General features: G+C 45.0%; 1 protein-coding gene and 1 long non-coding RNA gene across 12 annotated transcripts in view; one reads left to right on the plus strand and one right to left on the minus strand.

The window, feature by feature from the left end:
- LOC119375196 (GRB10-interacting GYF protein 2) overlaps positions 1 to 26902 on the plus strand; it is a 676837-nt gene that overhangs the window by 156877 nt on the left and 493058 nt on the right. The gene's annotated exons all lie outside the window — the stretch shown is intronic.
- LOC125760367 (uncharacterized) lies at positions 3556 to 9223 on the minus strand. The gene is made up of 4 exons (XR_007417937.1): positions 8847 to 9223; positions 7868 to 7996; positions 6039 to 6178; positions 3556 to 3718 (listed from the first exon to the last, which is right to left on the minus strand). It is a non-coding gene; the product is annotated as an uncharacterized LOC125760367 (long non-coding RNA).

Genomic DNA, 26902 nt, shown 5'->3' on the forward strand with positions numbered 1-26902 from the left:
AGTGTCATAAGCAGGTGACGGCTATTCAATCTTTAATATACCAGATCCAAAAGACTGCAAACCATGAGGCAAGCACAACACAAAGAACAAGCGTAAGGATTGAAAGAGGTTAACTTTAATAAACGAGGTTGGAATTTATGGAATATCCCCATTTTAAGTATAAAAGGTGGTTTTTTAACGAACTCCTTGCTGTTGAAAAAGATCATGCTGCTAAAAAGATTACCTGTAGTCAAGTGCTAATTTCCAGGACGAAATTTCGTGATGCTGAGAGCATGCATTAAACTTTATGCACGATAAGCGTTAGGGCATGTCAGAGAGGTGGAGATGATTTAATGGATAGCAAATACTAAAAATGAAAAGCTCTGAGTAACTATCGCAAGAATAAGGACGAAGTAAGGAGGGAAGCATATGATAAGCTAGTGCAATGTCTGAAGCGAGTTAATCTTGTCTTAGAATATGCAGTCATAAAGTGAGATCCAGTAAGTAGGCGTCACATGCACTGATTGTGAGAGAGATATGGAAATGACGGACCACCTTTTAAATAAATGTAAAAATGTCCACCCATGTACGTGTTGGGAACTAGCTCTCATGAAGCCCTAGGCTTAGAGAAAGCTTGATAAAGATGAACACATCCACAAGAGAAATCAGTAAAAGACAGATGGAGGATGGTAGTGGAAAAGCAGCGAGAACAGCCAAAAACAAACTTGCAGGGTCTTTGTACAATGCCGAAAAATAAGCTACCTTATAAGTTTTTTTAAGGAAAGAAATTTAATTCAGGTAGGAAAGGCATTAAGCCAATTCAAAAATTGAGCTTGGCCACTTGCATGTCAATGCTTCGCTTTAAAGGGAACACACATAGCATCCATCCATCTACAGATGTGAAACTGCGTCATGCAAGAACTTATACAAAGTTATTGCTTTGAGCAATTAGAGCAAAATATTTCAGGATAGCACCTAACTGGGCTGGTTAGTACATGTTACAACGGGAACAAACAGCGCTGGGCACGGGACGGAAAAAAAAGGTAGACGAAGGCGACAGCACCTCGTCTATTGTTCTTTCTTCGTCCCGTGTCCAGCGCTGTTTGTTCCCGTTTTAATGCAGAATATTTCTTTCTTTAATCTGAAGGTGGCAGTGTTTCATGGCTAAAATAGTTTACTAATTTGCATTTCAAGTTACATTTTTTCAGCCATAAGGAAACACTGCAAAATGCTGAAGTTCTAATGTTAACATTTATCAGAGAAAGACTAATTCTTTCGTATGGAATACCGAAGGTTGATTCCAAAGTTCATTGCCTTTGTATTTTGTGCTGTTCCCTTATCATTTTCCTTAAGACGGTGTATAGATGTTCTTGGTTTATCTGTGTTGTTTTTTATATGTTATGCTCCTGTTTTTGCTTAGCAAGATCATTTTATGTGTAACTTATCACTGTAGCCCACTTTGCAATACTGCTTACTGGTGTCAGCAGTATTGTCAAGTATAATAAATAAGTAAATAGATATCCACTTTGTATCAAAAACTACTATAAAAACAAATAATCAGAAAACGTTCCACCCAAACTGTAACAGTCGGAAAAAATAGCTTTTGACCCACTTTTGACCCTATTGCAGCTTAGCTTTTGCTATGTAGCATTCCAACAGAAATGTCGCCAAGACATTATTGTGTGGTATACTTTGCTGGCAATTTATATTCCATTTAAAAAAAATATATACTGCTTGGTAAGCAAGGAAAAATTTACTGAAGTGAATAATCCCTAGCCTGCACAGAGTCTCGTTCCTTGACCTTCGCTGCACAGCACATTGGCACAGGATTCACGCGGGTGCCCCTGTGCTCATATAGTGCAAGTCTAAATGTTGCAGATTTAAGCAATACTTCTGTCTGAAATACCATGCAAGAACAATGATGTGCTGTGCAGTGAAGGCAAAGCTCCAAGAAACTTCCCACAGCCTTGTTATTTTTCATTGAAAAAATTATTTTTCGCTTGAAGATAATATTACACCTTAAAAACTTTGTCTAAATTATCGCACGAGGAGAAGCACACTATGATGTGTAGGCAACATTTTTAGCTGGGATTGCTACACAGTGAAAGAGAGCCGCAATATGGGTTCAAACACTACTTCTTCCAAGTGCCAATTTGAAGACATTTTTGCTTCTTTTTGCCAGCAGCATTTTCAACCTTGGTATATGCACTGAACGCATACTGTGAATATATTTCACATGAAACATTCAGTCTTTTTACAATATACTTAAAAATGGTGCATTTTGCAATGTTTCCTCACGACTGCAAATAGCATAAATTGAAATCAAATAAATTCGACTATCATAGTCATGAAAGATTGGTGACTATGTTAAAGAAACAAATGCTTTGTAGTAATAGCTCGACGCAATAACCATGTGTCAATTAATTTGCCTGACACAGCTTCATTTCTGCATGCGAAGTTTGAAAGGTCTTTGCTGCATCATGCAATTCTTTCCCCGAAAATAACGCTTGAATGACTACTTCCCACACTGAAACATAACAGCACCAGTTTTACAAAATATTGGAAATGGTCAAAAAACGACCTGGCACACTGGCGTGAAATGACCCAAATAGGTACTAAAATAAAACAGTGTGCACTGTCAGACACTAAAATGAAGCACTAATCTGCTTGTATTGCTAAATTACTTCAAAACCCTGCTCTGAATAACTGCCCACAAGAAGTTGATTGCGAAAAATTTACTTTAACCTCTGACCTATTTTTATCTATCTCTAGTATAATGACTCCTAACCTTCGGCACACACACAAAGGCACAAAGCATTTCATATGGTTCAATGCCTTCGAACAGTACGGAAGTCATATGTTAAAAATAGCGTAAAATCTGGACTAATTTTAACCAGCTATGTTTTTATAACATGCAAACATCGAAAATACACAATAATTAGTAACTCGCCCCTCTAAAAGTGTTGCTGTCACAGCAAACCATTCACGAGCTATACTGGCTAAAATATTAAAACACAGCTGAATTTGCCATCACAATGGTGGATGCACACAGTCTACATAAATTTAGTAGACTCACCCCCTATACAAGTGTTGCTGTCACAGCTCCAATTCCATATCACGAGCTATACGGCTAAAAATATTAAAACACAGCTGCCTTTCCCTCTCAGTGGTGAGATGCACACCGGTCTACACGAAACAGAGCATGCACTTTAGATTGACTTCACAATACAGATATTCCGGTAATCCTGCCGTTGGAGAACTTACAAAGTGTATGTAGCATGGACTACTACATACGCTAAAATGGATGCTTGTTTGTGTTGGGTATGGACAGAGCTGTAAACAAAAACAGTGCAGAAGAAGGACTGAGCACACGAGACAACAGCACTGGTTTGTGTCTTCCTTTTCTTAGTTGCTCCGTCTATTGGCGTTTTTTTACACTATTGCAATTTACTTGTGGAAACAACTGGCTGCCGCAATTTGGTCAGTTAGGTCGAACTTTTGGGCCTATGTACCAGACTAATGAGCTCTGTTGTGAAAGCAACAGGGTGTAACAATATTGCACTACAAATCAGGGAATACAAAGCATCGATAAGAATGTTCAGCCAGGCTTCAGCAAAATGTTTAAGACACATACTCACAGGTTAATGCTCATTCACAGCTTCTACGGCAGCCCCATGATTTCTGTGCGTCCATCTGTGCGTGCCTTCCTTCCGCCTTTGGGCAAGTTCGTGTAGAATGTCTGCCAGGAAAACAAAAACATCAGAAACAAGTCGACTTTTTTTTAGCATGCCTCACATAACCAAATGAACTTTTCTCTCCCCATGAGGTAGCTGTTTAGAAAGCATCCAAACAGCCTCTGCTTTGTCTATGTATAGCTCATAACCAATAGGTAGCATCCAACACGACACCTGGTCATTGTCAAAGCATACGAGACAAGAAACTGAGACAAGTATAAGCAAAGAGCAAACGGCTATATTTCGCCATTATATTGTTTCCTAATCCAGGCCCGATGCATTCATCGCTAAATTTAATTTACACTGCTATATTGGTGTTCGCCCTAAACTTACTTTCCAAATAACTCACTAGATAACCTATTTCTCTTACGCACTATATGAATACATGTTAAAAAGAGGGGCATGCAAACATGGACACAAGAGAGTCAAGGACACCTAAAACGCTGAGATCACTAACTGGAGGCTCATCACCTAATCTACCTTTACATTGTTGAGAACGTAAATGCACGCCAAAATTCGATGAATGCAGTTTTGTACAAGCACATGAATGAAGAAATGCGTCCAATTGTCGAGGCCTGGCATATCGATAATGGCAGTGCACAAGAGAGCCAACCGTCGATTACTAGCATAAAGAAGAAATCAAATGCTTGAGCAGTTATCTCTCACGTAGACTATCGCACGTGCCAGATTGATAGGTATCGCCTCTTGCCTGGGCATGCACAGATAAGTTTCTGTGTCTACTTTATTTTGTGCCACTGTCCACCTTTCCAGTTGGCGTTAGTGGTGTCTTGGTTTCTCTCTTGTGTCCTGTTTGCATGCCTGCCTTTTAACATGAATACCTACCAACCAGCTCAGCTGTCTGTTATACTAAATATGTATACAATCTAGAATTACCACTCTGTCCACTTGCTGATGTAATAATAACAATGGGGTTCTGTATGTAAACGTGAAATTAAAAGCACAGGAACCTCTAGGATTTGCACCTCCACCGAAAGTGCAACCACTCCATCAAGGATCGAACCCGCACAGTTCAGATCAGCAGCTGACCATTATAACCACTGTATTGCAGCGGGGGATGTTCACTTGGTAATGTAGGTTAATGTTAAGGATTATGGAAAGAGCTGTAGGTTGAAGAAAGACATGCAATTAAGCAAGGAGCTGCAGACATTATGCAGTTTAGATATTTCTGTATCCAAAGGGCTGGTGCTCAGGGCATGCACCTAAGGAACTCCTGTTCAGCGTCTCTTTTCGAACCAAAGCTTAGCAGAATGATGTTTCTGTCTAGATATGCCCCTGAAAACCACACTTAAATAGCTGCAAAGTAAACACTAGAAGACAGAAAAATCCATCACTTGTATGACATTAAACACATCAAGATGCAAATACACCAAACACCCTGGACTGTGAAACGCATTGATTGAAAAGATATCAGTTAACAAAGCAGCATAGCAATGAACTTCCATGTAGCTGCCACACGGCAAAAAGCAGGTGCTCTGGTGCCATGAAAAATCTATAATAACACTTGTTGAATATAGCAGGATGTTTTTATGATAAATGTATAAATTACCACTCACAGAAGCTGACATGCTATTTTAAAAATCAGCATTGCAAAAAATAAAGCAAGAAAACCACGTGACGTGTGAATTTACCATTCATAATTTAAGGCTAAAGGGCCCCTAAACAACCCCGGAGTCTAAAATTTGTGACAACTGCACGCTTGTACAACGTGAACATGTTGTCACATGAATTTTTTCATTAAGTGGTGTAATAATGAAGCCACGGGGGATAGAACGAACATTCCAGCTGGTTTCAGTTTCTCGCTCAGCCTGACCGTCCTGAAGAGGGGCTTCCTCGGTGTGCCACTGTGCCAGAGCGGTGCGGTGAGGAAGCACAGTAAAGCACTGGCGAGATAAACCAATTCGCAACTCTTGTGACAACCACAGATACTGCATCATCACAAAGCCAAAATGCCGTTTCGTATTGCAGAGGACTATTAAACAGTCAGCGTTACTTAATGTTGCTCATAGGCAACATTACACCACTTCGCTAGCAAAGAGGACTGGTAAAGCGCTGAAGAGGAGGTGCGGTTATTGTTTTTAGAAGTGGAGTGTCTGACATTCGGACAATGTGATTCCTGCGGCCCTCTGTACGAATTAGCGAGCTTGTTTGGGAGGTGTAAAAAAAAGAAGTCGGAGCTTGCTGACTGGCCCTTTAAGAGAATGTAAATATACACTAGAAGGAAGTACACTTGCAGACATATTACTATAAGCTATAAAAACAGGCAATTAACATGCTCAATCCATGCAGCATAGGGATGTCTCACACCTTTGCAAGAACTTTACTATGGTGGCTGCATGTTTGTGTAGGCCAGAAGCAGCAGGCACGTGGCTTCCATGAATTTGACCCGTTCGTTGAAGGGAAACTGCTGCTCACATCCTTGTAGCACTGCTTTTTGAAGATGCTTCCTGCGATAACAAAATGACCACAACACAATTATGGTCTGCAAATATCCACAGATGACCTACATTGCTGCCCTCTCTCATTAAATTCAGCTCTAGACTAAACACTGCAATAGCGGCATCCTCCTACATTACAGGGCATCATACTGCTTTCCTTGGCCTGGTTTTTAGTTCAATAATTGTTTTCACCCATAACAGAATGTAGCACTAGTAAAGATTCGGTTGGGGAGGGTGCAGTCGTAAAGTGTGTATGCAAAGTAAGAATATGAAAAAAAAAACAATGGCATAATTTCACATGAGATATAACAATTATCATAATTCATGTAATGTCAGACACCAGAAGTGTTTAATTGAGCAAGTTTTGACCTTAAGCTATCACAAAACAATGCCCTTTATGGAAAGTGGGATTTGCAGAGTGAACTCTGATGATGAAATTGGCTGCCTTTACTGGCTCTGTAGCTGCAAGTGCATTGCTAAAGCCGCTTGAATGCACTTAACAAGCCTGTGTAATGATATTGACAAATGTACAGAGAAGACAAACTCATTCGTTCTCACTTAGCTGCCATCACAGCAATACGTTGCTTCGTGTCAGGTTTCCTGGTATGCAGAATGCACGAACTTGGTGGGCCGTGCCATACCACAATAAACATGATCGACATCTGCTCCAACTGCGTAGCTGGAAAGTGCTAAATTACACAATCAGCTGTACCATGCACACATAATGTAAATTCTAGCAGTGGCAACATTTCGCACCTCATAATAGCCTATGGGCATTGTACTCGTTGATGCTGCCAGCTGCATTCCCTGTTTTCATTTCTAGCATGCATAGCACATGCACACAAAGCACCCAATAACTGTGGGAAGCAGAGTAGATCGTCCGAGGTAATCAATAAAATTGATTGACAGGAATTCCACACATCACTCAAGCCTGTTGTTTAGCATAAGTGATGAGAATGTGCAGCCAAATGTACACAGCAAATTCAGTATTGGCCTTGAAGAATTGCAAGATAGGTTGAAGCTTTCCAGAAACAAACCGTATACAGTAAAGTCTGTCCCAGATACTGAAATCATGAAGTTATAAATTTTAAAGTGGGCCGCTATATTCTATTGCATTTATGAAAACGCTAACATCCCTGTACAACAATGCGTGCTGCAAGAAGTCATAAAACTTAATATTTCTGGCACAATGCCATTTCCCAGTACCACGTTTTACAGAAAGGCAACATTTTCCTTTGCAAAACTAAGCCATGTTCCCAGGCAAATGCACTGTCCATGGTGACAAACATGAAGTACGCTCTTCTATACAGCTTAGCTGGTTTACTGGAACTAAAAGCTACGGTAACGCTGTCTTAATTGAACTGGCTAGCAAGAGCCTTCTCGCTGCTGTTTATGTGAAGTAATTTCACCTTGGTGGAACGTCACAAGAGTAAGTGGCACATAATAATGAGTGCGAAAACACAGTAACAGGTTGTGCAACGGCTACCAAGTATGCCCATTCGTGGAAACTGTGGGCTCTTCCCTAAATGAACCAGTTGGAAATAACCCTTTTGCATGAATAAACTTAAGTTGGTTGCTGGCATACATAACATTGTTACTCTGCATTTCCATCTCATTTATCTAGCGCTCATTGTTTCCCTTCGACATGACTAGCTCAAAACAAGATTCTTCTTCATTAAATGGAACTTTGTACATTACCTTTACGTTGGCTACAGATGCTTATTTCTTCTGCCTGAATAAGCACCTCCTATAGCATACTTGCCTCAGCCACCTTCTGGACTGCATGGTCAGCACTCCACTGTTTGTCGAGGCACTGCTGTTTGCTACCTGCAGTACGTTGCAAAAAACTTCAGCATTAAAAAAAAAAGGTTAAGAAAAGCCGAACCAGGTGTGCCAGCAGCACCTTGCCCTTTGAGGAGGGAGGAAGAGCTCTGATAAATGGCTAATTCAAGACAAGCGTCGTTCTTCACAAGCTATTATTATGCGATGAGAGGTGGGACTTCAATACACGGACGCACATATAGTGCTAAAAGCAATTGAAAATTCAGCTGAAAGTACGGCTTGTCAAATTAGGTGAACGTGCATAAAGGATAAAAATGGGGCAAACCAATTGAACAAAATACAATGTCATGCTGCAGAAATTGCATTTTTAGCAAATCTATGTTATCTATTGCTTGAAAGATGATAAGCAATGTCCAAGAATGCTAACCTAACGCTTTTGAGGGTCACGTTACATAATGACAAATAAAATGCACGCCTAAAGAAAACATCCCTAAATACACTATATTTCTCCCACTGTACCGATTCACGATTCACACGGTGGCTGATGATTATTCCTTCAGAGCTCGTGCGAACGAAATGGATGTTGAAGCTTCGGTTTCACGGCGTTACTCCAAGTAATTTGTCGAGAGACATGCATAAAACGCATGACAATGGTGAGCCTGACAAAAATGTTGTCTCCTTTCAGCAAATATTAGCGTAGAGCAGTGCGTGCAAGCGAGCTAATTACCAAAACTTTATAACACTACCGACTACGTTCTTGACAAATGTCACGCGCGAGCAGAATCCTCACAACTACAACCGCATACACTACCAACACGTTATGCGATTTTCTTCGGCGACAAGGCGTACTACAATAACAATAACTCATAATGTACGAAGCGTAACGTTCACTTACCTCTGGCAATAAAAAATACGCTGGCAGCGTACACTGCTAGATGACCGCCGGTTTCCAATGGTGCGCCAAGCGAGGAATCGCCGAGCTACCGGCCGTCCCCGAGCGTCAAAGCATTTTCCAGGGCGACAGAACGCGTCGTCGACAAAGGATTGCGGCGCTGCTACTCACTGACGTGCGGAAACATTTGAAGGTGTTCTTCAAAACTATGAATCGCGTCCGTCGGTCACACCGAACAAAGCAGTCGCAGAGATTCAAGTCGCACGGTCGGCATCTGGTGACTATTTGCCTGGTAGCGCGTATACTTGCGCTTACGTCAGTAACCACGAAATACAACACACAATACACACAATGCGAGGCAGCGCGTTAAAAGTCGACCGCACAAAACTCGGCACGACGATCACACGAACGCAGAACTATACGGGCTAGGAAGGTCTCCTTAGTGTCGTGAGCGCGCCTGCCAGGTGGAAAGATTGCGCGATCCAGCGTGCAGACGGCGCTGCCGCTCGCTGGCGTGCTTTCGCGCGTGTGAGCCTGCGCTCTGTGGAGTTTCCCGTTGAAGCCAAGCTTTTTGTTGCGGTATAAGCTCGTCGTGTAGGCCACACATGGCGCTGATAAATTGTAAAACGAAGAAAAGAAAACTCTGGAGACTATGCGGGCAGATTAGCTTCTTCTGAACGGCACATGCTGGCGTAGAGAACAAACATGTAGGAAATTCGGGGTTTCCGTTCTAGTTGATTAACATTCTTTTTCACGCAGTAATGTTTGAGTACAATGATTGAAATATTCATTGACAATTATAGCGGTTACATCAAGAACAAAAATAAAATGAACAGGCGCAAAGACAGATATTTTCGCGCAGAATGCAAACAGTGAAAGGAAAAGATAGGTGCATATAAAAAAGAAAAATAATTAATTAAAAGTAAGAATCAGCGAACAGTCAAATGAAATTTATGTACACATGAGGGACCTCCCTTGATGTTTCACGCCCACTCTTGCAGGCATACTGGATCCGTAGAAGCTCTGAATGAGAATCGATGCCTTTTCATTGCACGAGTTCTTTTGCATAACGTCATGGAACAGGTTGTCTTTTTCTTTTTAGGCATGTTGCGTTGGAGAGGCTAGAAAGATTTGCAGTCGCACGCGAGCATGCACGAACCTCTCAAGACGCAGCTCGGAATGAAATTGCAACAACCACGAAAATTCCAGGGTCGGATCTAAGAAAAACAGGGTACCGGTGCCCTTACCCCCTCCCCCCTTTAATTTTCGGCGAACCGGTTTGTACTCCCGTGCCACAGTCCCGAAAGGAGGCTTTCATAAAGGGACGCCTTTCACCAATACGAAGCAGCGCCGCATGTTCCTTGTGTCCTTGTCTATTAGGCACCGTGGAAGGCCGCACAGAAGCCTTCGCGGTAGGGATGTCCGAAAAGCAAATTTATTTTAGGTTCGAAGCGAACAGTGATTACCTCGAATAATTTTGAATCGAATAGTTCGAATAGTATGCATCACACATTATATAAAAAAAAATTAGCATAAATATTGTCGAGGCCCAACTAACCTGCACAGCGTTTTTTTTTTAATTGGAACGAGGCATGTGCGACTGTCCTTCTTTTTGCTGCAAGTAAACGCTACTAAACTAAGCGCTACGCTACTAAACGCTACGTTTAGTGGCGTTTAGTAGCATCAAATAGTAGCAGAATTTCAATTTCAGTAAGATGCAAGTTATAACCGATAAAATACGTCACACTATAAAGTTACTATACATATAACATATTATAACATATAAGCCCGTATAACAAGCTTTTAAACTTAAAAAATGATCAGGGGCGTAGCCAAGAAGAGGGTTGGGGGTTTCAACCCCCCCCCCCCCTCGAAATTTTTCAATTTTGCTTGCGCATATATTCACGCACACATACAAACACACGCACGAACATACATAAAGTATGGTTGAACCCCTCCCCCCTCCCCCCCGAAAAAGATTTCTGGTTACGGCCCTGAAAATGATTAATCTATGTCGGAGTAATATGTTAATTTAACCTTGAAGTGGGGCTTCGCGGCATTGCGCAATTTTGTTGGTTAGGTGCTTTCACGGCATTGCATTTTCAGGCTGCAGTGAAACCACCTTCACAGGTGGGTTACATGCCATCCAATATACGCCTATTCGTTCATTATGAATACTTTGAAATTTCGGAACCTTAAATTCGTGTCGAAGCGAATTCGAATACTATAATATTCCTTCGAACATTCCTAGTGCTCGAATATTCGCACATGCCTACTTCGCGGCAAACAGACGCAGACAGTCTGCCAGTATGTCAGGACGGCAGCAAAATATTGTCTACCCTCGTTGCTCGCGAGGGTAACATGCACAAAGCAACAAATTTAACCACTCTCGGTTGACCTGAAAAAAAGGTTAAAGATTTAAACCGCTCACATAGAGAACAGTGGTAGTTGCACGCTCCCCAGGCCTTCTGTAAACGCATCGTGTCTGAAGAAAAAAAGATCACAGTTTCACCGCAAGCTCGAAGCAATGAATGCAAAGGCAACAAATTGTAATGTTATACGAAGGAAGGCTGGCAGCTAACTGTTTTGGATCCGATCTCGCGTAACTATACAAAACGTTGGTGTAAGATAATACGGCCGCTCCAGGGAGAGGTGCGCTTTTCGCAGTCTCTTCGCGTTGAGAGCGCGCGTAAAAGAGTATACGAGCCGTTTGCTGATGCCTGCGAGATAGCGAGCGCGCAAGCGATCGTGAACGCGCTTTTAGGATCAAAGTTCGCAGTTGCTGCTCAAGCACCCCCCCCCCCTCGCCTCCCTCCATGCTCATTCATGACGGGCGGGGCGTTTCGTTTCTGCTTGAGCAGCATCGACGGCAGGTCTAACACGCGGGGGGATGTTATCGCATGCGCCCTCCGAGTGACGCAGATAGGCCAGCTCGTTTGATCTCTGCATCAGCCGCTATCGTCGCCGCTGCTCGCGAGCTTTACTCACGGGTAGAACCTACGATGCGCGGTGGGATGTTATCAATTTGGACTTTATACTGAACATGACGGCGACGACAAAAACCCGTTGAGAGTGCCGATATAATTGCTATCGCAAGAAAAGTAGCCACGTGACGGTCTTTGGTTGGAAAATAACTTAACAGCGCAGTCAACTTTAAGACTTTTCGACTTTAGGAATTTTAGGACTTTCTTTTTCTTTAGTGCTCTAGAACACTCTCTCCCTAAATGAAAATAAAGCAATATGTCCGTTGGCAGTTACGAATATGTACTCCCTATTTCCATATAATGAGAGCCATCTGTAAGTTCTACGTAGATCTTGTTCGTGGATCTGAAGGAATCTAAAGGACAGTTTTTGCAGTGCAATACTTCATTTCAATACTGCCTCCTCCAAGTAATATTGTTCCCCGCCTCAGCTAATCGCGCTTGAGTCGGAACTCTCATAAACCCCTGGGTGAGGTCGCTGACTCTTTGTTCTGCGCTTTAAGCACTTCACCGCGGCTATAAAGCTGCAGTGGATGAGCGGTTATGCACAACGCCTTTGTGTGCAGTCCTGGCACCTCGCGAATGCCGAAGGTTGCGACTGGCGCCCTGCACTGCCACCGACCTCGTGGACACTTACATCCCCGCGGGTACAAGTGGCTGCCAGCAGACGCATCAATGCCACGGGTGGCACTTTGTGTTTCCGAGTCTCCTCGACTGCCAGAACACCTGCTTCGGTGAGTGGCTGTTGTGTCTGCAAGGAAATGCTGTTGTCGCAAAAGCAGTATTCTGTGCTCATTTAACCGTGTTTGATCATACGAAACCCGATAAGCCCAGGGATACCTGTTACCGGGGTCACGCGAGCACTTTCGATCGCGATCACAGCTTATCCGGATCGAGTTTGGCACATACGCCAGTCAAATCGTGGTCTGAAAGCCAGATCGTGGTCAGGCCTGATCGCGATTAAATGTGACAGTGTAGCAGCATCTGATCCGGATCGAGCTTAATCCTGATTGACCTTGATCGCGATCAAAAGTGCCAGTGTGACATCGCTATGAGATGTGCCCTCAGATGTGGTTTGTTTTCGTAGCTGCGTACATTATATTAGTACACTCACTTGGTTAACCGAAGGGGAACTTTAAGGGCTCGTTTTTCCTTGTTAGACACAACATTAATGAGAACTAACAGACAAGTGAGCTAAGGAAAGTATATGGGATGTTATCTGCGGTAACTGTGACATAAATGTGCAGAAATTAAAATCGACGAAAAGAAGGCTTTGTTAGCACCTGGTTGCTTACACGCGGCGCTAACAAACACGTCTTGTAGCTCAAAGAAGCCCTGTTCATCACAGCAGCAAACGACTAATTCATCAGCACGCCCTCGTTACAGCTTACTCATGCAGAAATTAAATTCCTAGAACGCGATCCACACTATTCTGCGTTCATTTTACCTGGCTCATGAAGGCATCAGCTGCTGTCTTTTATATTTGAGGCGTTTTTTTTCGAAATGGGTCAAATCCATTCAAAGAGAATTTGAGAAAACGGCAAAAGTTTGCTATGCAAACTAAATACAACGCTGTCAAAGCTATTCTATGATATGTTGTACATGTCGGCTAGGGGAAGTTTCTGGCCACAATCAATTAAAAAATATGCAGCGGATTTCACCATTATTAGCATGATAACTTTGGATTTGGCTCATTTCGAATTGAGACATGGAATTCAATGCGGTATTCTTGAAAAAACTTCATTGAAATTCGGGCAGTGGCACATTCTTGCTTCGTCGGCGTCGACATTGCTTCTGTTCACGATGTCGTCGACGTCTCGGGACCGATCTCTCGCCGATCTCTTCACTTCCATCAGAATCCATGATAATCCAGCTCCGAAAGGGCAAAAAAAAAGAAAACTTGCACAAACACCCAGAAAACAGGCAGAGTAGTCAGACTAGGCGGGAAATCACACGGAGGCTTCCACGTTCGCCAAATCACGTGATCGCCGAAGCGCTCTACTATCGGCATACTGGATTTGACTCATTTCGATCCATACAGCGCATGGATCTGGCTCAATTTCGTTTTGAAACGGGATCTGTGAGCACACGTAGCTGTTGGTATTTGACTCATTTCGTTCCGATCTCTCTTTTAGAGGAAAGATGAGAGAATGTACTTGCCAATGGAGCAATATTTGAGCTAGTTTCGTTTTCTGGATTTAGCCCATTTCGAAAAAAAACGCCACATTTGTTTGATATGTGTGCTATTCGCATCTCACCTCCACTCCCGCCATGTAATTGTAAATTTTTATGTGAGACGTCGCAGGATACGAATAAACCAGTTGAATAAACCAGTGTTTGCGCACCACCCGTTTCCAACTCGTCCCCGCAGTTTTTGTCTTCATTCCGTAGTACTCAGCGCAAGAGCTAACTATGGACGAGAATTTTGCACGAGAGAAAACTATTCAGGTGTTATGGAGCGGACACTGACATGGCAGATGTACCACTTAGCATCCATGGGATCATGTAAAGCAGTTACTACTGCACAAATTATTACCTTCGGTTGCACATCCGCAGCGTGAAATTCTTTGAATGTTAAGGAAGATTTACAATATTATGTACCGAACACATGCAATACAGAGATCACAAAGTGATTTCCTGAACACATGTCTTACATTCGGCCTATCTCAACTAGTCACTGAGCCAACACGCATTTCAAATCATTCTTCAAACATTCTCGATCTACTATTTACAACACACGCCGACATCTGTTCCTCACTGACTTATCTTCCACCACTTAGTGATCACTGTATTGCTCATGGTACCTTGTCCAGTTATATAAAGAAAAGCAAGAAAACTTTAAAAACTCTGACAATGTACGACAGAGGTGACTACGCTTCTACGGCTGATGAGCTAGCTGTCTTTTGTGATGAATTCGAAAATCATTATCACTCGCGCTCTATTGAAACTAACTGGTCAATGTTTGAAAATGAGATGTTACGTCTAACCGCAAAATATGTCCCCACCATTACTGTTAAAGAGCGAGCACAGTCCCCGTGGTTTAACGGTAAACTAAAGAAGCTCAACAATAAGAAAAAAGATTATTCAGATCTGCTAAGCGTTCCAGTTCTAACACTGCTTAGGCGAGATACTTCACTGTAGCTGAAGATTATGCAACTTCAATCACGCAAGCCAAAAGTCACTTTTACGGAACCACGCTACCTTCTTTGCTGCGCAGCAATTTTAAACGGTTTTGGAAAACTATAAAACCCGGAGAGACGGATGACATTTCACTAATCGATCCTAATGGTTGTCCAACTGCCAAAGAGGATGTCGCTATTGTACTAAACAATACCTTTTGCTCAGTTTTCACCCCTGAAACCACTCAGAACCTTCCTTCATTTCCGTCCTACGCGCATTCGCTCATGAATTGTATTACCTTCAGCCCAAGTGGCATTGTTCATGTCATCGAGAACTTAAAAAATTGGTCAGCTGCTGGAACTGACGGTATCAATACCAAGGTGCTCAAAAACACTAAACATGTAACCAGTGTTATATTATCGCTAATATTTCAGCAATCACTAGATACAGGTTCTGTACCAGAGGACTGGCGGATCGGGAAGGTCGTCCCTGTCTTCAAGAAAGGTAGTCGGTCGTCTCCTAACATTTACCGTCCCATATCCATCACCAGTGTCTGTTGCAAAATAATGGAGCATATCGTGCACTCTGATGTAGCGCGTTTTTTTTTTTTGTCTGCTAACAATTTTTTCCATCCCAGGCAGCATGGTTTTCGTCGCGGTCATTCTTGTGAAACTCAACTAGCCCTCTTCCTGCATGAAATTCACTCGCACCTTGATAAAAAATTACACCATCTCCCGCTAAAGGGGACCATGAGGCAATGCGAAGCCGGAGCACTTGCACGATCGCGTTCCGTTGGCGTTCGTTGGGCATGCTACCGACCTCGCGTCGTGGAACGCGAAGAGGGACGCTACGCGCGTCGTATCTTTGATCTAGCCTGGCCGTTAATTCTTACAGGGCGAGCGGGGAACGCGGTCGACAGGCGGGCGAGAGGGGGGCAGCGTAGGAGAGGAGAGAGAAGGGGAGGGGACGCGCATGCGCTCGAGCTCATCGCGGCGTTGCGCAGGAGAGAATTTCGGCATGTCTAGCCCGCGTTTCAGAGGAAGAGTGGAAAGAGGGAGGGGAGAGGGGTATGGGAGAGGGGGAGGGGAGAGGGAAAGTGGAGAGGGAAGTGGAGAGGGAAAGTGGAGAGTGGAATGGGAGAGGGAAAGTGGAGAGGGGAAGTGAGGAGGGAAAGTGGAGAGGGGAAGGGGAGAGGGTGAGTGGAGAGGAGGTGTGTGGAGAGGGTATGCGCATGCGCAGTAAGGGTGGCCACGCCGCACACCACCACCACCACCACCGCCGGATTGAGCTCGACCTTAAGATACTTCGCATCTAAAATATCCCCGTTGATGCCATATTTCTTGATTTCGAAAAAGCATTTGATAAGGTTTCCCATCGTCACTTACTGCTTAAACTTTCATGCCTGAACTTAGACCCCACCGTGCTCAACTGGATTCGCGAATTCTTAACCCATCGCAGGCAGTTCGTTGTTGCTAACTCCTGCAAATCTCCCCTCTCTCGTGTTCACTCTGGCGTTCCACAAGGTACGGTACTAGCCCCTCCCCCCCCCCCCCCCTCTTTTCAATTTACATTAACGACTTGCCATGTAACATCAACTCTAATATTAGATTATTCGCTGATGATTGCGTGCTGTATCACCCTGTAACTAATATCTTACATTCTTCCGTTTTACAGACAGATCTTAACACTATACAGGAATGGTGTAAAGACTGGTTGATGTCCCTAAATTAGGGGTGTGTGAATATTCGAAAGTTTCGTATATTCGTCGAATATTACATTCGAAATATTCGTATTCAATTCGAAAAACGTATATTCGAAAAGTTTCGAATATTCGATAACTTCGAATATTCGTATTCAATTCGAAAAACGTATATTCGAAAAGTTTCGAATATTCGATAACTTCGAATATTCGTAAAATTCGAATATGCGATTCGATTATCATGCATAAAATAACTCGTCTTCCACATTTCTGCTGCGTTCGTATAGCTAAAAACATTGCCGAGAGGAGCGATAAACATCGTAAGTACACGGAGGCACGATATCTGCCTGCGACGAGCGCCCCAATACGTATGATTTATTGCTGGTGCATCTCCGACGTGCAGTGCTGTTGGCGATCATGTAACCGTACATTTTCAATATTATGCGGCCGTAACGTGCCGCACTACCACTCGTTCACTATGCGGGACCACTTCTGAAGAAAGACAGTGACCCACGTGACTGGTGGCGGACTGTAGGCACCTTCAGATACCCCAGTCATGCAAAGCTTTGCCGCATGTAACTCCCTATACCAGCCCCTTCTGTTCCAAGCGAGCGTGCCTTTTCAGTGGCGGGGGTGGGGTGTGGGGGTTGTCTCTGTTAGAAGGGAGCGCCTGCTGCCTGATCATGTGGAGCAACTCGTATTTATTCATGATAACATCTAGTCATTACTTTCATTGTGCCGTGATATTTTCTTGTGTTGTGATGTGCATTGTGCTAGCCTGGACATTGTGTTCTGGAGATAGCAGTGTATGTTGTGTTACCAGTCAGGCTGTTGATGTTTTTTTTTTTTTCAAATAGCTACATGTTAAATAAAATATTGTTACTGTGGAGGCATTTTTCCTTTGATATTCGATATTCGATTCGATATTCGAAGGTGGATATTCGTATTCGATTCGTATTCGAAAAATTTGATATTCGCACACCCCTACCCTAAATATCAACAAAACTTTTGCAATGACTTTTCATCGACGTAAAAACTACATCGCTAACACTTACACTCTACACAATACCCCGTAGCCGCTGCTAACACTACCAAATACTTAGGTGTTCATATCTCATATGATTTAACATGGTCACAACACATCATTAGCATTACTATAACTCTGCTAATCGAGTTCTCGGATACCTTCGTCGCAACTTTGCCTCGGCACCTTCTTCTACTAAACTAATAGCTTATAAAACACTCGTAAGGCCTAAACTTGAGGATGCTAATGCCATTTTTGATCCTCATCAAGCTAACCTTTCTACTATGCTCGAATCCACCCAGAACCGTGCTTCCAGATTCATTATCACGAATTACTCAACTAACATAAGTGTGTCAGCAGTCAAATCTCAACTTAACCTTCCTCATCTTGCCACTCGCCGCAAAGTTTCATGTTTGTGCCTGTATCATAAGTTCTTCCATTCCTTGCCACCAGGCAGTGCATTCATCACACCTGCACATCAGACACCGCGTCATTCTCACCCCAACGCCGTCTATCCTGTACGTTCTAAAACAAAGACCTTCCAGAAGTCATATTTCCTGCAGACTGCGCCAGACTGGAACGACCTTCCCGCCCACATCGCCATGTCATCTCAGTTTGCCCAATTTAAAACTGCAGTAAAAAGCCATATTTTATCCTTGTAAATGTGATCTACTGCTGTTTTTATTTTTTTGTTATTGTTGGTGCTGTTTCTGCTCTTTTGCTTTCTTTTTATCTATCATGTTTTCTTGCCCACCCCTCATGTAATGTCCCTCGGGACCCTTGAGGTACTAATAAACATGCCGACGCATTTTGTCGAATAATCGCACACGGCTTCACAATGAGCCTTTCATTCGGATTCTGGAGTTTAGATTCAGTGTGTCGCGAAATTGACACCAGAGGGCCGACCGCCACCGACGCCATTGTCTTTCGACGCTTACGCAGGCAACATTTCGACCCAATGCGTGTTCCCGGTTCCGTCGCCGCACTGCAGCAACTGGTCGCGCGTCGTGCGTTGGTTCTACAACGCGTACACGCTCACTTGCCAGGAGTTCCGCCAGTTGTGCCTGTCCGGTAGGAACCGGTTCTCATCGTACGACGAGTGCCTGCGCGCCTGCGTCACCACCTGATATCAACGATGCCGTTTGTCGTCAACCTAAACACGACTACACGATTAACAGTGTTGGTTGACAAAGCACCAGGAACAAGGTCTCGCGGTGTATGATAGCGCCATTTGCTGCTTATGACAAATTGACAATGATAGTTTCGTGCTACTGCATCGCCAATCGTAACGAGCCCGAGTGCCCCAAGTGTTATTTTGTCGACGATATTAAAAGGTGCGAATCTTCTAGCTGAATTAGCTGGAAGTACACGTTCATTTCCTGACTTTTTCTTGCCCTGTATCTTTATATATGTTGCCATTATAACTCGTTTCCCTAAGCAAAAAAAAAAAAAAAAAACTTCGCCAGTTATTAGCGTGAGATGAAACGAGACGATCGCTTTTTCTACGCATCTTAATTTTATCGCTTCGTGATCATTATTGCTTTACTAACCTACACCGAACTGTGTCGTGTCTGTACTTTTGCTGAGCCCCTGATAAAACTCTGGATGTGTCGTTGGCACTTCCATTAAGTCACGTTCAGGCACCTAACATTTTACGCTTATTCCCGCCAGCGTGCAGCGAACTGATTATTATGGCGATTACCTCTCGAAGACAAGCACAACGTCATGAAATGAAGATGCTGCTGGTGCCAGCCACTGCCCCATTAGCATCAGTGGTAGCTACAAAAGGCCGGTCAACAGAGTTCCGACCGACTCCTCCACTTTCCTCGGTCACAAAGCTGCTGCACCGTGCTCGCGTGTCAAACGGCGGGTTATACTTTCCATTTTGTACTCACGTGAAACGTTCGGCAATGCTCGAAGGAAGAATGCCTCCCGAGCCAGCCAGCGTAGCCAACTTGTTTAGTCAACTGTCAGGCCTGTTCGATGAAAACACGTCGCCGTCAAATTGTTGCTTTACTCGATCAGAAGTAGCTTACCCGATCCCGTCCACACTGGAATAGCAGGATAAGTGCATAAAGTAGACTGACGAAAGTCGAAATACTCGAAATGAGCGGGTTATTTTTGTGGTCCAAGAAAAGGGGAAGGGTCATGCCGATTACTTCAAGTGCTACCGCAAATAGACAGAAATATTAGGCGGCGGCACACGTCCCCAAGAAAACAAATATGAAATAATGTTTTGAGAGTTGGAATTCAAGCAATAGAGAAATCAGAAATGAGCCAGTAGGTCTGAGAAATGAGTCCGAGTCTGAGAGTTCGGCTGAGTCTTAGTGGAGCTGTCATAGACACTAGCGCCAGAGTTCCCTCTAGTGTATTTATAGGAATCTCTATGGTTTGCGCCACCATCCATATGACCGCGTTGTTGACAAGAGCCGGCTGGAGCTGCGAATTCGCATATTTATGCAGTCGTTACATTTCGCACATGATGCGCAACGTGTTGGACCCCTACTGTGAGCGTTGGTTTTAAAGGAACACTACAGAGTAAAACGATTTTTCTCGTATTAGTAAACTACTCTTTCACGATACCAAAAACGCTACGCTTGCTGCGAGAAGACGCTTAGTAAGCGAGAAATCGCGCAACAAGAAAATGTGGGTGGCGACGCCACCGTGAAATTTCCGCACCATTCGCCGTGACGTCACATATTTTGACGGCGCCTACTAGGGCCTACGTAGTTCCTAAACGGTAAAAATGAAGTACACTGTCCTCTGAGGTGCCATAGAGTTAACATACCAAGTTCGAGAAAATTTTGTTGTGCCAATGACGCCAAAATGCGATAAATACACTTTCAAATCCGTGACGTCACGCGTGGAGATCTTGGCGCGAAATTAAAAAATAAAACTTTGAACTTCATTTTATCCTTTTTAATTTTTAATAGACCTATGATGTTTAAATTAACGACATTATAATTCTCAAAGTACACTTCATCAATCTAAACCGATTCATTGTTTCTTTTTAGAGTCCCTTTAACGCTTGTGTGTTTAGTTCATTTTGCTTGCCGTCGAAAACAGTTGTTTTGGAAGCCCGCGACAGCTTCTCCGCAAATGGTTGGCGACGCAGCTTAGCTGTTCTCGTTCTGCCCTGTGCTATTGCGTCCCTCGGAGCTGGAGAATTCCAAGTCAAGAACGACAGCGCTGACGACTCTTAATGCGAGAGGCGGCGGTAATTCGTTCCCGTGTACAACGGTCACAATAGTCGATTGGAAAGCATTGGCCTGGTGTGCTCACCGAAGCTTCCAGCGTCAAGAATTAAAGACGTGCCTGACACAGTAAGGCGATTTTGCGAAGCTGTTTGAATTGTTCGCATCCTACTTACGTATTGTGCTCGGGAACTGTCTCTGCGGCCAATTTTTTTTCGATGAGGTCGCAGTCGACCGACCCGTTCTGCTTGGCTCGAGTGCCAAGCACGGCATTCGTCCGAACGTGTAATGACACACACGGTCAAAGGATAATTCGGAGGCGCATCATCTTCCTGCGTAGCAAGACCAATTCAGATGTCACTGTTGCATTATGTTGCGTACCCCGAACTTACCGTTTCTGCAAAAAGAAGAAAAAAAAAAAAACCGAGCTGTCCGAGTATATTAACTCTATGGCTGTCCGCGGCGATTATCCTGCCGAGTTATATCGTTGATTTCTTGGATTCAGCTGATTAAACAAGAAGTGCAAAGATTGAAATTTATCGGAGAAGCACAATATGGGCCGTAATGAGGCTGCGAGTGGCACCCAGACACGCTATAAGCGAGCATCGTAGCACGTTTGTTATTGATCGGCACAAAAGTTTCACTTTTCAGGCTCGTCTGTCAGTTGGCGGCGGCCCGGTGGGCCCGACGCGACCGAGCTCGACCAACACACAGAGGGTGTTGGTAGTGTTGGCTCCTCGCTCACCGCGGCGCCAGTTGCGCATGCGCAAGCGAGCCGAAATGTGACCAGCCTTGCGAGGAGGATCCCTCTACCCTCCCCCACTTGCGGCTTCAAAAAAATGTGACGGACAGCCTCTGCTCAGTATTCCTTCCTCCGTGCTTGTTAGCTATCGTGGTTAGAGTGACCAATCGTGGTCGTTGCGCCTGTAAGATACGATGGCTGACAGTGAATCCTCTCGCTCCCCCGAAAGGGGAGCAAATGCTCCTCTGGATGACCCTACAGAGCCCATCCCTCCAACTTGTAACCATAGCCACGAGTTGAGGATGATCAACGGGGAGCTCGACGTCATGGAAGCTCGTCTGCGTCGCATTGCAGCTCAGATTGTTGAGATCGAGAGAGAAGTACGCCAACCGACTCGGGACCCAGCACTGCCAGAGATGTCAACGTCAGGAGGACGTCCGCGCCCCCCACATCATGGGTAGGCGTGAGTAGTTGGGGCACGGTCTTGTTTTCAGTGGAGCACCGTTGTATTGCATCTTGTCCTGCACGCTTCTTATCAGGGTCATAGCCAGAAATTTTTTCGGGGGGAAGGGGGGGGGGGTTCAATCTTACTTTGTGTATGTTCTTGCGTGCGTTTGTATGTGTAGGTATATATACGCAAGCAAAACTGAAATTTTCCGGGGGGGGGAGGGGGTCTAAAACCTCCCCCCTCCCCCCCGACTACGCCCCTGCTTATATTCTTTTTCAAGCGTATTTTTTTTTTTCTCTTACTCTGTAGCCTTGATAAAATGCGAGTGCAATCACACATAATGCTCAAGGGGAGGAGTTGAGATATCTGTAGAGGTTGTTGGTGGGGACTTAAATATCCGATTAGGTTTATGGTGGGGTTCTTGTTTAAAAAAAAAAAAAATAAAGCTTCCGTGGCGCAGAGGGTTAATGTGCTGAGATCTGAACGGCGGTGGTGCCATTTTGCGCAGTTTCGAGCCCTGCCTTCGGAAATGTTTTTTCTTTCTTTTTTTAAATTATTATTTCTGAATTAACGTTACTGCTCCGGAGGAGCCGTATTTTTTGTTTTTAAAAGAGAATCACGTTGGTGTCAGCGGCGGACGCGCTTGCGCCCGTCGCTCACTGGATGTGGCTGTGTGACGCGAGCAAAATAGTGAGAGCGTCGAAGGCGCACTGCAAAACGGCAACCTGTGTTACTTCTCCCAGTGACGCGGGACAATAAGTGACACTGGCGAAATAATGAGAATCAAATGGGCACCGCGAACAACACGCTCATTACTTCAGCTACACCGCTAATCCAGGGGTGGCGCCAGTGGGGACACGGGGGGGCTGGAGCCCCCCCTCCCAGAATTCTCCCCTGCCCCCCTTTGCCACCCCTCCCCCCCAAGAGTGCCGAAAAGCTCACCCAAGGTAGGCGGTATGAAACAAAATGTCAAATTTCTGTCCTAATTTGAAGGCAGGCGCCTGACAACAGCTCTGCTTATACAAAGGACGACCTTGTTTAGGCGGAACAGTTTATTGTAGGACGTTTCTTCTTACAAGCGATTGCCCTCTGGCCTGTGATAAACAGGCGCAAAAAGAAATAATAATGAAGGCTGCGACTGATATAGGTTTAAAAAGGGTCTACACTTTGCAGTTCGGTCTGCTTGCGTGAACCAGCAAGTTCTTGCCTCGGATCAACACCCCTCGGATGCGAGAGCCTCTTTCCGAGACGCCTCCCCCTCACATACCACTTCCGCAGAGAATAAGCTTCGCCATGCGAGGGTCGCATAACCGGGAACGCTGGGCAGTGGCTACGCCCGTGCATGTTCACCCCCTCCCCCCCCCCCCCCCCCCCCCGAAAAAAAATTTCTGCCTACGCGCCTGGAGCTGGGTAAACGCACGCACACACCACGTAGGATACACGTGTCGTCCATAAGCGGACTAGAACACATGGCGCAGCAAACAGCGTGGGCTTGAAACCTTAGATGTTCATATAGGGAGCCGATTCCAATACCTTTTCATGCGAACTCTGCTCGGCAACTGGGCAGAGTTGAACCTTGGTCATGCGGAGATCCCAGGCGCCTCACTGAAGAGCAGTGTAAACGAAGCCAGAACACAGCACGCGGGATGCGCGGGTCGTCTTTCGGCGGCGCCAAAGCGGCACGCCCAATAAACAAAGCGGACAAACTGCCGCGGTGTTCGATTCGTTTGCTCGCTCCCGCGGTGTAAGACAAACACTTTTTTCTTACACCGTGGGAGTATTTTTCTTACACTGGGGGGGGGGGGGGGGGGGGGGGGGCTCGCTCCCAAGCAGTGCTTGTGACGCAGGACGAAACGCCAGCCCGTCTTTCCGCCACTCCAACGTGCGGTCTGCCCTACAGGACATCGGGTTAATTGCCTCAGTATGTCGCAGAAAAGGCATTGGCTTTTCACCTTCATTCCTTCCACCCGATTGCTAATCTTGATCCGAGACGAATAAACCAGATGTGGGTTGCGCGCCACCCGTTTCCAACGTGTCTCCGTTTTTAAATGCGAAGCATTTCTTAGCGAACTTCTGCGACTTTTTTGTCCTCGTTTTGTCTTTCTCAGCGCAAGAGCTAACTATGCACAAGAGTATTGGACGAGATAATACTATTCAGGTATTATGGAGCAGACACTGACATGGCAGATGAACCACTCAGCATCTATGGGACCATTTAAGGCAGTGACTACTGCGCAAATTATTACTTTCGGTTGCACATCCGCAGCGTGAATTAAGCAACAATTACAATATTGTGTACCGAACATAATACAGAGATTACATGCCGACGTATTTTGTCGGATAATCGCACATGGCCACACAATAAGCCTTTCTCTTGCTTAAGCGTTCCATTCGGATTTTGGAGTTCAGATTTAATGTGTCGCGAAATTGTGACACCAGAGGGCCGACCGCCACTGACGCCATTGTTCTTTGGCGCTTACGCAGGTAACATTCCGAACCGATGCGTGTTTCCTGTTCCGTCGCCGCACTGCAGCAACTGGTCGCGCGTCGTGCGTTCCGTACACGCTCACTTGCCAGGAGTTCCGCCAGCTGTGCCTGTCCGGCAGGAACCGGTTCTCATCGTACGACGAGTGCCTGTGTCACCACCTGATGTCATGGATGCCGTTTGTCGTCAACCTAAAGACGACTACACGATTAAGAGTGTTGGTTGACAAAGCACCAGGGACAAGGTCTCGCGGTGTATGATAGCGCCATTTGCTGCTTATGACAATGATAGTTTCGCGCGACTATATCGCCAATCCTAACCAGCTCGAGTGAAACCTAATCGCTCCAAAATTGTCGACAATTAAATGATTTAGCTGGAAGTGCACGTACATTTTATGCCCTTTCTTCCCCTGTATCTTTATCTATTTTGTCATTATTTGTATTTTATAAGCTAAAGAAAAATACTCCGCCACTTATTAGCGTGGGATGAAACGAGACTATTGTTTTTCTACGTATGTTAATTTTATCACTTCGTGATCATCACTGCTACGCTGGCGTACACCGAATTGTGTCGTGTCTCTATACGCTTTTGCTCAGCTCCTAATAAAAATTTGGATGTGTGCTTGGAATTTCCGTTAAGTCCCCTTTAGACACCCAGCGTTTTGCGTTTATTCCTGCCAGAGTGCATCGGGTTGACTAGTATGGCGATATCTTCTCGAAGACAAGCACAAAGTAAGTTATGTTGCTCTTGGTTTCAGCCACTGCGCCATTAGCATCAGCGGCAGTCACAGTGGCAGGTTAACAGACTTCCACTAGCGAGGCTGCAACGCTGTAGTTACACAGCTCAAGTTTCCCCGCCGAAACCAGCTCTCGGCATTTCCTTACAGGAGCCCGGCGAACGTACGTGGGTGTGCACGGCGGACTTCTCCGCTGCCTCGCTTTCAAAGCTGCTGCCCCGCACTGTAGTTGAAAGCGGTGGCTTCTACTTTTCATTTTGTATTCGCATGAAGTATTCGAACGAAGGGTGCCTCTCGAGCCAGCGTAGCGAACGTGTCTATAGTCGGATACAATTTAAGAAGTCAGGAGAAGCCCCGCCCAGACGACCGAAGCGCGGCAGCCGATCGCCTCCGCGACTAAAGAAACAGTCCCGCTCATGCACGCGCCGATGTTCTCCGAAGGCGGAGCCACCAGCCGCCCGCTGATGACGTCAGTCCCGAGTGTGCGCCCATTGGTGCAGGCTTGTGTTTATCCGCCTTTGAGGAGGAAATGACTCTGACTCCTAAAGTTGTATCCGACTATAGCAGCCGTCATTGTACCGTCTAATTCTCTCTCCCTTCACAATAAGTGGCTTGCTCCATCTCGTCCGCATTCGAATAGCGGAATAAGTGCATAAAGTAGCCCGAAGAAAGCCGAAATGCTCCAAATGAGCCGGCTATTTTTGTTGTAGAAGAAGAGGGAGGGGTGTGGGCCCTGCCGATTCAAGTCCCAGCAGAAAGAGACAGGAATCTTAAACGGTGGCACAGGTCCCCGAGAAAACAAATGTGAGATAATGTTTCGAGAGTTGAAATTCAAGCAACAGAGAAATAAGAAGTAAGTGAATTGCAGGAAAAGATATGTATTGGAACTCATTGCTTTCACGCACTCCTATGCTCGATCTGCTCGGCGGCTTCTTGGCTCTGTGGAGTTGCACTATACTTCGCACGAAGTTTCTGACCTCGCTGGCAGCATTTCGACAGATGAAGATCGAAAAGCGGGCCAGTACAGTGCTTTGGGTGAGCGGTTCGTAAACCAAGCGGTTCAAAATCACCTTGTCAGCTTAGACCCGCAATATAAGTCGGATTAGAAGTCTGCGGCATTTCCGCCTCAAAAGCAGATTCACACAAGCTTGTCCCAATGGGCGCGCGCTCCACACTGACGTCAGGAGCCGGACAGCCGGTAACTCCACCTTCGGATAACATAGCCGAGCGCATTAGATGATCGGCTGCCGCGCTTCCGTCATCTGGGCGTGACCTCTTCAGTTATATAGGTAGGAAAACTCACTCATGAGCCGACTCACTCCGACTCGCTCAAACTCGGACCAAGCCGCGAGTATGAGTCTGAGTGAGTTCGGCTGAGTAATATTTTGGTGGGTTTCAGCCCGAGTGAGTACGGCTGAGGGAAATTCTGAGTCCGAGTCCGAGTGAGCCCTAAGCGCAAAGTTTACTTTTTGAGGGAGTTTGAGTGAGCTTCGCCTCTTTGCCGACGTATGCTTGTATCTGACTATAGAAAAGAACACTTCTAGCTTTTCGAGGAAAAAAAGTGCATAAAGCACAGCAATATTAACAGCGCAACTGTTTAAGGCTGAGGTTAGCGGAAAATCCCTACGGA

Source organism: Rhipicephalus sanguineus, chromosome 11, assembly GCF_013339695.2.
Source record: "Rhipicephalus sanguineus isolate Rsan-2018 chromosome 11, BIME_Rsan_1.4, whole genome shotgun sequence".
NCBI classification, from domain to species: Eukaryota; Metazoa; Arthropoda; class Arachnida; order Ixodida; family Ixodidae; genus Rhipicephalus; species Rhipicephalus sanguineus.